The sequence below is a fragment of the Rhinopithecus bieti genome, unplaced genomic scaffold, assembly GCF_001698545.2.
Source record: "Rhinopithecus bieti isolate Rb0 unplaced genomic scaffold, ASM169854v2 scaffold_13577, whole genome shotgun sequence".
In the NCBI taxonomy this organism is placed as follows: domain Eukaryota; kingdom Metazoa; phylum Chordata; class Mammalia; order Primates; family Cercopithecidae; genus Rhinopithecus; species Rhinopithecus bieti.
This window is the reverse complement of record NW_016807867.1, coordinates 2,391,799-2,399,185: the sequence shown is the minus strand read 5'-3', so window position 1 is coordinate 2,399,185 and position 7,387 is coordinate 2,391,799.

Here is a 7,387-nt window from a genome sequence, read left to right as displayed (position 1 = left end):
CCTGCCTTGCTAGGTTGGGGAAGTTCTCCTGGATAATATCCTGCAGAGTGTTTTCCAACTTGGTTCCATTCTCCCCGTCACTTTCAGGTACACCAATCAGACATAGATTTGGTCTTTTCACATAATCCCACATTTATTGGAGGCTTTGTTTCTTTTTACTCTTTTTTCTCTAAACTTCTGTTCTCACTTCATTTCATTCATTCAATCTTCAATCACTGATACCCTTTCTTCCAGTTGATCGAATCGGTTACTGAAGCTTGTGCATGAGTCACTTGGTTCTCATGCCATGGTTCTCAGCTCCATCAGGTCATTTAAGGTCTTCTCTACACTGTTTATTCTAGTTAGCCATTTGTCTAATCTTTTTTCAAGGTTTTTAGCCTCTTTGTGATGGATTCGAACATCCTCCTTTAGCTCGGAGAAGTTTGTTATTACCAATTGTCTGAAACCTTCTTCTCTCAACTGTTCAAAGTCATTCTCCATCCAGCTTTGTTCCATTGCTGATGAGGAGCTGCATTCCTTTGGAGAAGAGGTGCTCTGATTTTTAGAATTTTCAGTTTTTCTGCCCTGGTTTCTCCTCATCTTTTTGATTTTATCTGCCTTTGGTCTTTGATGATGGTGATGTACAGATGGGGTTTTGGTTGGATGTCCTTTCTGTTTGTTAGTTTTCCTTCTAACAGTCAGGACCCTCAGTGGCACATCTGTTGGAGTTTGCTGGAGGTCCACTCCAGACCTGTTTGCCTGGCTTTCACCAGTGGATGCTGCAGAACAGCAAATATTGTGGAACGGCAGATGCTGCTGCCTGATCCTTCCGCTGGAAGCTTCATCTCAGAGGGGCGCCCAGCTGTATGAGGTGTCAGTTGGCCCCTACTGGTAGGTGCCTCCCAGTTAGGCTACTCGGGGTCAGGGACCCACTTGAGGAGGCGATCTGTCTGTTCTCAGATCTCAAACTCCGTGCTGGGAGAACCACTACTCTCTCCAAAGCTGTCAGACAGGGATGTTTAAGTCTGCAGAAGTTTCTCCTGCCTTTTGTTCAGCTATGCCCTGCCCCCAGAAGAAGAGTCTACAGCGGCAGGCAGGCCTCCTTGAGCTGGGGTGGGCTCCACCCACTTTAAGCTTCCTGGCCGCTTTGTTTACCTACTCACGCCTCAGCAATGGTGGATGTCCCTCCCCAAGCCTCTCTGCCACCTTGCAGTTTGATCTCAGACTGCTGTGCTAGCAGTGAGCGAGGCTCTGTGGGCGTGGGACCCACTGAGCCAGGTGTGGGATATAATCTCCTGGTGTGCCATTTGCTAAGACCATTGGAAAAGTGCAGTATTAGGGTGTCCCGATTTTCCAGGTACCATCTGTCACGGCTTCCCTTGGCTAGGAAAGGGAATTCTCCAACCCCTTGTGCTTCCTGGGTGAAGCAATACCCTGCCCTGCTTTGGCTCACCAATCATAGGCTGCACCCGCTGTCTGACAAGCCCCAGTGAGATGAACCCAGTACCTCAGTTGGAAATGCAGAAATCACCCGTCTTCTGTGTTGCTCACGCTGGGAGCTGTAGTCTGGAGCTGTTCCTATTTGGCCATCTTGGAACCAGAAAAAGAAAAGTGTAGTTTCTTTTTTCAAACAAGGTTTTTCAGCCCGGTTTTATACCAGACTAATGGTGGCCAAATAAACAAAAGAGAGAGAGAGAGATGGACAGTAACTCTTGAAAGAAGTTATGTAAAGTTTGTATTTTTTCTTCCTCAAATGTTTGATAGAACACTGAAGACAACTGGACCTGAAGCTTTCCTTCTGGAAAAGTTTTTATTAATCCAATTTTTTTTTAAGACAGGACTATTCAATTTTCTATTTTTTCTTGTCTCCATTCTGAAAATTTGTTCCTTTCAATAAATTTTTCAATTTCATTTATGGTGTTGAAATTACTGGCGTAAAATTGTTCGTGATATGTTTATATTCTCATTTTTATGTTGGTAGGGCCTGTAGTGAAGTTCTGCTCATATTGGTTACTTGTGTCTTCTCCCATTCTTTTTGATCTTTCTAGAACACTAGTAATTTTATTGATTCTTTCAAGCTAGACTTTTTTGGTTTTGTTAATATTTTTTATTGTTTATTTCTATTTCTCTGATTTTTTTTTTCTTTTTACTACTTTCTTCGACTTACTTTGCATATAATTTGGTCTTCCTTTTCTAGCTTCCTAAAATGGATAGTTCAATTATTGATTTTATTCTTTTTTTTTCTACTATCAGCATTTAAAGCTATAAACTTACCTCTAAGTAGGACATTTGCTGCCTTCTGCAAACTTTGATATGTTGTGTTTCATTGCTATTTAGTTTAAAACATTTTAAAATTTTGTTCATAATTTCTACTTTGTGTCATGGATTATTAAAAGTGAGTTGTTTGATTTCTAAGTATTTGAGATTTTCTTAAAATTTTGTTGTTGTTGAGTTTCAATTAAATTTCATTGTAGTCAGAAAAAGCACTCTGTAAGATGGCAATCTTTTGAAATATATTGAGACTTGTTTTAGTCAACATATGCTCTACCTTTGTGGACCTACCATATGAATTTAAAAGAATGTATATTCTGCATTTGTTGGATATAGTCTGCTATAAATCACAACTAGGTAAAAGTGGTTGATAGCGTCACAGCCATTTTGCTGTCTTGTCTTATCTCTCTTGATGTTTGTTTGTTCCTCCTTTACTACCTTCTTTTGTGTTAATCAAATATTTTTAGTATTTTGTTTAATTTCTTTACTGGCTTTCTAGCTATATCGAGCTAATTATTGCATTTTAATAGCACTGTTCTAGAGGTAACAACATATATCTTTAACTTATCCCAATCTACTTAGAGTTCATACTGAATAATTTCAGGTAAAATATAGTAACCTTGCAACAGTATATTTTAATTTTCCTGTCTTTCCATTCTTAGCATTATTGTTGTCATTTGAATATGAAATCAATATATGTTATCAACTCAATAATACAGCTTTACAAATTTTGCTTAATTTGCTAATTGTCTTTCAAAGAAATTAACAGAAGAAAAGAAAAAAGTGTATGTGTATGCGTGTGTGTTGGGGGTGTGTGTGTGAGTGTGTATATACATATTTAGTTCTTTTAATTTACCCACGCATTTTCCATTTCTGGTGTTCATCACTTTTTCCTGTAAATCTGAGAGGTCACCTGGTGTCACTTCCCTTCAGTCTCAAAAACTTATCTTACAGGTATGAGCTGAGCTGAGTGAAAATAAAAAAAAAATTAAATTTAAAACCTACTTTAACTTTTCTAGTAGCACAGTTCTGCTAGCAATTAATTAACTTGGTTTTGTTCATCTGGCAATGCCTTAATTTCTCTTTCATGTATGAAGGATAAATTCTTTGGATACAAAATTCTTGGTTGCCAGTTTTGTTTTTTTTTTTCTCTCTCTCCAACAGTTGAAATATGCCATTCTAATTTCATATGGCTTTCATTACTTTGATGTAAAGTCACCATTGATCATATCATTGTTCTCCTGTATGTAACATGCCATCTTTCTCTGGCTGCTTTAAAGATTTTCTCATTATATTTGCTTTCAGCATTTTGACTACAAAGGTTTATTCTGGCTAGGGTTTGCTGATTTTCCTAGATTTGTAAATTAAAATTTTTTTCATAAAATTTTGGAAGTTATGGGCCATTCTTTCTTTTGACACTTTCCTGCCCCTTTCTCTTCTTTCCTATTCTCTCCTCCTACCATTCCAATTACACCACTTTGTATCTCTTGATATAAATAGGTCTCTGATGCTCTGTTTATTTTTCTTCAAGTTTTTCTCTTTGTGTTATTCAGATTAATTTCTATTAATCTCATTTAAAGTTTATTAATTCTTTCTTCTGACACTTCAATCTGCCTTTAAAACCAAACTTTAGGGGCCAGGCATGGTGGCTCATGCCTGTAATCCCAGCACTTTGGGAGGCCGAGGTGGGCAGATCACCTGAGATCAGGAGTTTGAGACCAGCCTGACCAATATGGAGAAACCCCAATTTTACTAAAAATACAAAAAAATTAGCCAGACGTGGTGGCACGTGCCTGTAATCCCAGCTACCAGGGAGGCTGAGGCAGGAGAATCGCTTGAACCCGGGAGGGAGAGGTTGCGGTGAGCTGAGATCGTGCCATTACACTCCAGCCTGGGTGACAAGAACAAAACTCCATCTCAAACAAACAAACAAACAAAAAAACATACAAAACCAAATTTTAGTGAATTTTTTATTTAACTGAAAGAGTAAATTCTTCACTTAAGTGATAGTGCTTCTTAGCTCTAGAGTTTCCATTTTTTATAGTGTCATTCCTCTGTTGAGACTGCATTAAGACCATTTTCCTTGAATACTTTGAAAGTATTAGAATACCTAATTTGAAGTTTCTTTCCTGCTAAATCCAACATCTGGGCTCCATTTAAGTCAGTTTCGATGAACGTTTTTTGTTTTTCTTGAGTATGGGTCACATATTTCTGTATCTTTGCACGTTTAGTAATTTTTGTTTGAAAAATGGACATTGTAGAAAATACAATGTGACTGACTACAGTGGATTATATTCTTAAATATTCATGTTATTATTTCATTAAGCAATTAATTTGCTTGAGCTTAAACAGAAAAGTTTGTCTCCTCTATGGTGTGTAGTTGTTGATCTCTTCTCAGTTTTTATGACTTCCAGCTGCTAAATATCCTCTTGGTAAATTCAGAGAACTCACCTGGTACAGTTCTAGCTTTACAGAGTAAAATCTTGTCTGGCCTTTGCCTGCTTTTCTAATGCCTTTGTTAGATTCTCCCTAACGTATGCATACTTTACTAGCCAACCAGTGATGTGGGCAAAATTTTTACTCAAGATTTGGGGGTTTCAATCCTTTTGCCATTCTCTTGCTTACAGATTTCCCCCCCCCCCCCCCCAAATTTCTCCTGTCCTCTCTTCTCTGTTACATTGGGCCTGGAATGTGACTAATGTATTTCTTTGCTCTGGCCAGAGGTGTTGGGGAACATCTTTAGGCAGGATAACTGCAAACTCCCAGTTCTTCCCCCTTCCAGTTGTTTAAAAGTAATCTGCCTTCTGTCCTCCACTTTTGGATGCGTTCTTATTCCTATAAATAGTTGTTCTTTTTTTTTTATTACAGAATTTATAATTGTCATCTGTAGGAGGGTTTATACACCTACTCCACTCCAACACCATTACTAGACGTGCTTATGGTTATGTCTTTAGTCTTTATCTTCTTTATGTATAGTACATGAGCATGAGGGTAGGTACATACTTTATTACTGTATATCCAGGATTTCACACAAATGCTTCATAAATATTTGTTGTATGATTAAATAAAAATTCTGACTGCTACTGCAATTACACAATTGATCCCTCAGTGTGCATTCACAAATATTTACTGCTTTAAAAAAAAAAAGATTCTCATAATCTCAATCACAAGGTCTGTACCTTGAGGAGCTAGTCCTCATTTTTTTACAGGCTTTTTGGTCACCTTCTGAAACAGCAAGCAAGGGGACCATATTTATTCAGTGGAGTTTCTTGTATGACCAATAAGAGAATATACTATAAGCACATTATGTGTCTTTCTTCAACTTCTAGAAAAAAAGAATGTCATCCATGAGTACTGTCAATGGTCTTTGAGATTCTCACAGGCAAGGGGTTCCCAAATATGAGTGGATGTAGCTTGATGATCATGAGGCATTTTGCTCATGAATGAAATTTGCTTATTTCATTCTGAAGGTCACAGACTATGACTTTCCCAAGTGAGAAGTGAGCCTCCTCCCAACCTTCACTTTGGACAAGGGGCTTAGCCTACAACTATTAACAACACCTAAACACCAACTGGTGTAGGAATCAGATGCATTTTCTTAGGCCAGTTGTTTTAAAGCAAAACAAAACACTTTCCCTCTATACAGAAGAGTTGGTATCTTTTAGATTGCAGCTGTTTTTGCTTCTCACTGATGGCTGTATTCCTGTTTTGGACAAGAGACAATTATCTACAAAGTGTGTAATATCATCAGGGGGCCTGGAATTAGAGGCAGTGTATCAGCATTACATATAAGTAATTATTATTACCAGTTTACACTTTTGGATGTGGGGGTTATTTTGCTTTCTACTTTGAGCTACACAGATGAAGAGTCCGATATAGGTGTTACTGGCTGCATGTTGGGAATGTTATATATTTAAACACTTTGCAGTTAATTAAGAGTATTGACTTGGAACTAAATCACTGGTCTCACACAACATCTGTGCTCTCTTCCTATCTGTCTATGTATTTAGACGGCGTCTATCACTGTGGTATCTAAGTGCTCTGAAAATCTAATTAGGCTAATTTCAACTTCCTCTGTGAGGGAGAAGGATCTACCTCTCTTCATCACCCTTCCTGCCACAGCCATCTTGAAGGGAGTCATTATTATTCCTTGAAGAGAAAGGCAGTTGAAAGAGAGCCTCAAGCAAGACACAGCATTTCGCACCTTCCTTGAAAGTTGGGGGTTTAGCTTCTAGAAGTGTTTTCAGCTTGTAAACGGCACCAGAAAGGCAAAAGGGCAGATGCTGCTGAAGAGTCTGGTAACGTGTATACAGTGGAAGGAACCCTGGAAATTTTCTTGCAAGCCCTGGGTTAAAGAATTTGCTGGTAGATTATGCTTGATTGTGTACTCACAACATCCAGGCTGCCACCACCTGACAGTTGCACAGTGTTTGTTTATCCAAGGAACATAAGGGCAGTGTTCTCTTTCCAACAATGAACAAGTGTTGTTGTTCCGTCTGTGGGTCTCTGTTAACATTCCGACATCTTAATTCCTGGGCTGAGAAGAGCTGCCTGATTTCATTGGTTTTCAATGTCTAGCCTGCAGCTGGAGGTATGGAGAAGACAGCAGCACAATCACTATGAGTTACTTTTTGTGGTTGTAACCCACAAGGGTTACTCTTCCAGAGTGAATCCAAAGGCATACATTCATGCACAGGCAGAGAATTGCTGTCACACAGCAGAGCTTGTTAGTTGGAAATGAGAAAGGATCAGAGATGGCCAAGTATGTTAGTCTGAGCTGGGCCAGGAGCTCTGTGATGTGGTATGAAGGAAAAAGAGGGAGGTTAAAAAAAATCACTACTTTACCTCAGTCACATGTCAAACACAATGCGGGCTAGTTGTTATCAAGTATTCGATGTCAAATACTTTTTTTCATTCTTTGCTTGAAATTTGCATTATGTAGAGCAGGCGTCCCCAAGCCCCGGGCCATGGCTCCTGGCCTGTTAGGAACTGGGCTGCACAGCACGAGGTGAGCAGTGGGCAAGTGAGCATCTTTCCCTGAGCTCCGCCTCCTGTCAGATCGGCAGCAGCATTAGATTATCACAGGAGCATGAGCCCAGCATTAGATTATCACAGGAGCATGAACCCTGTTGTGAAC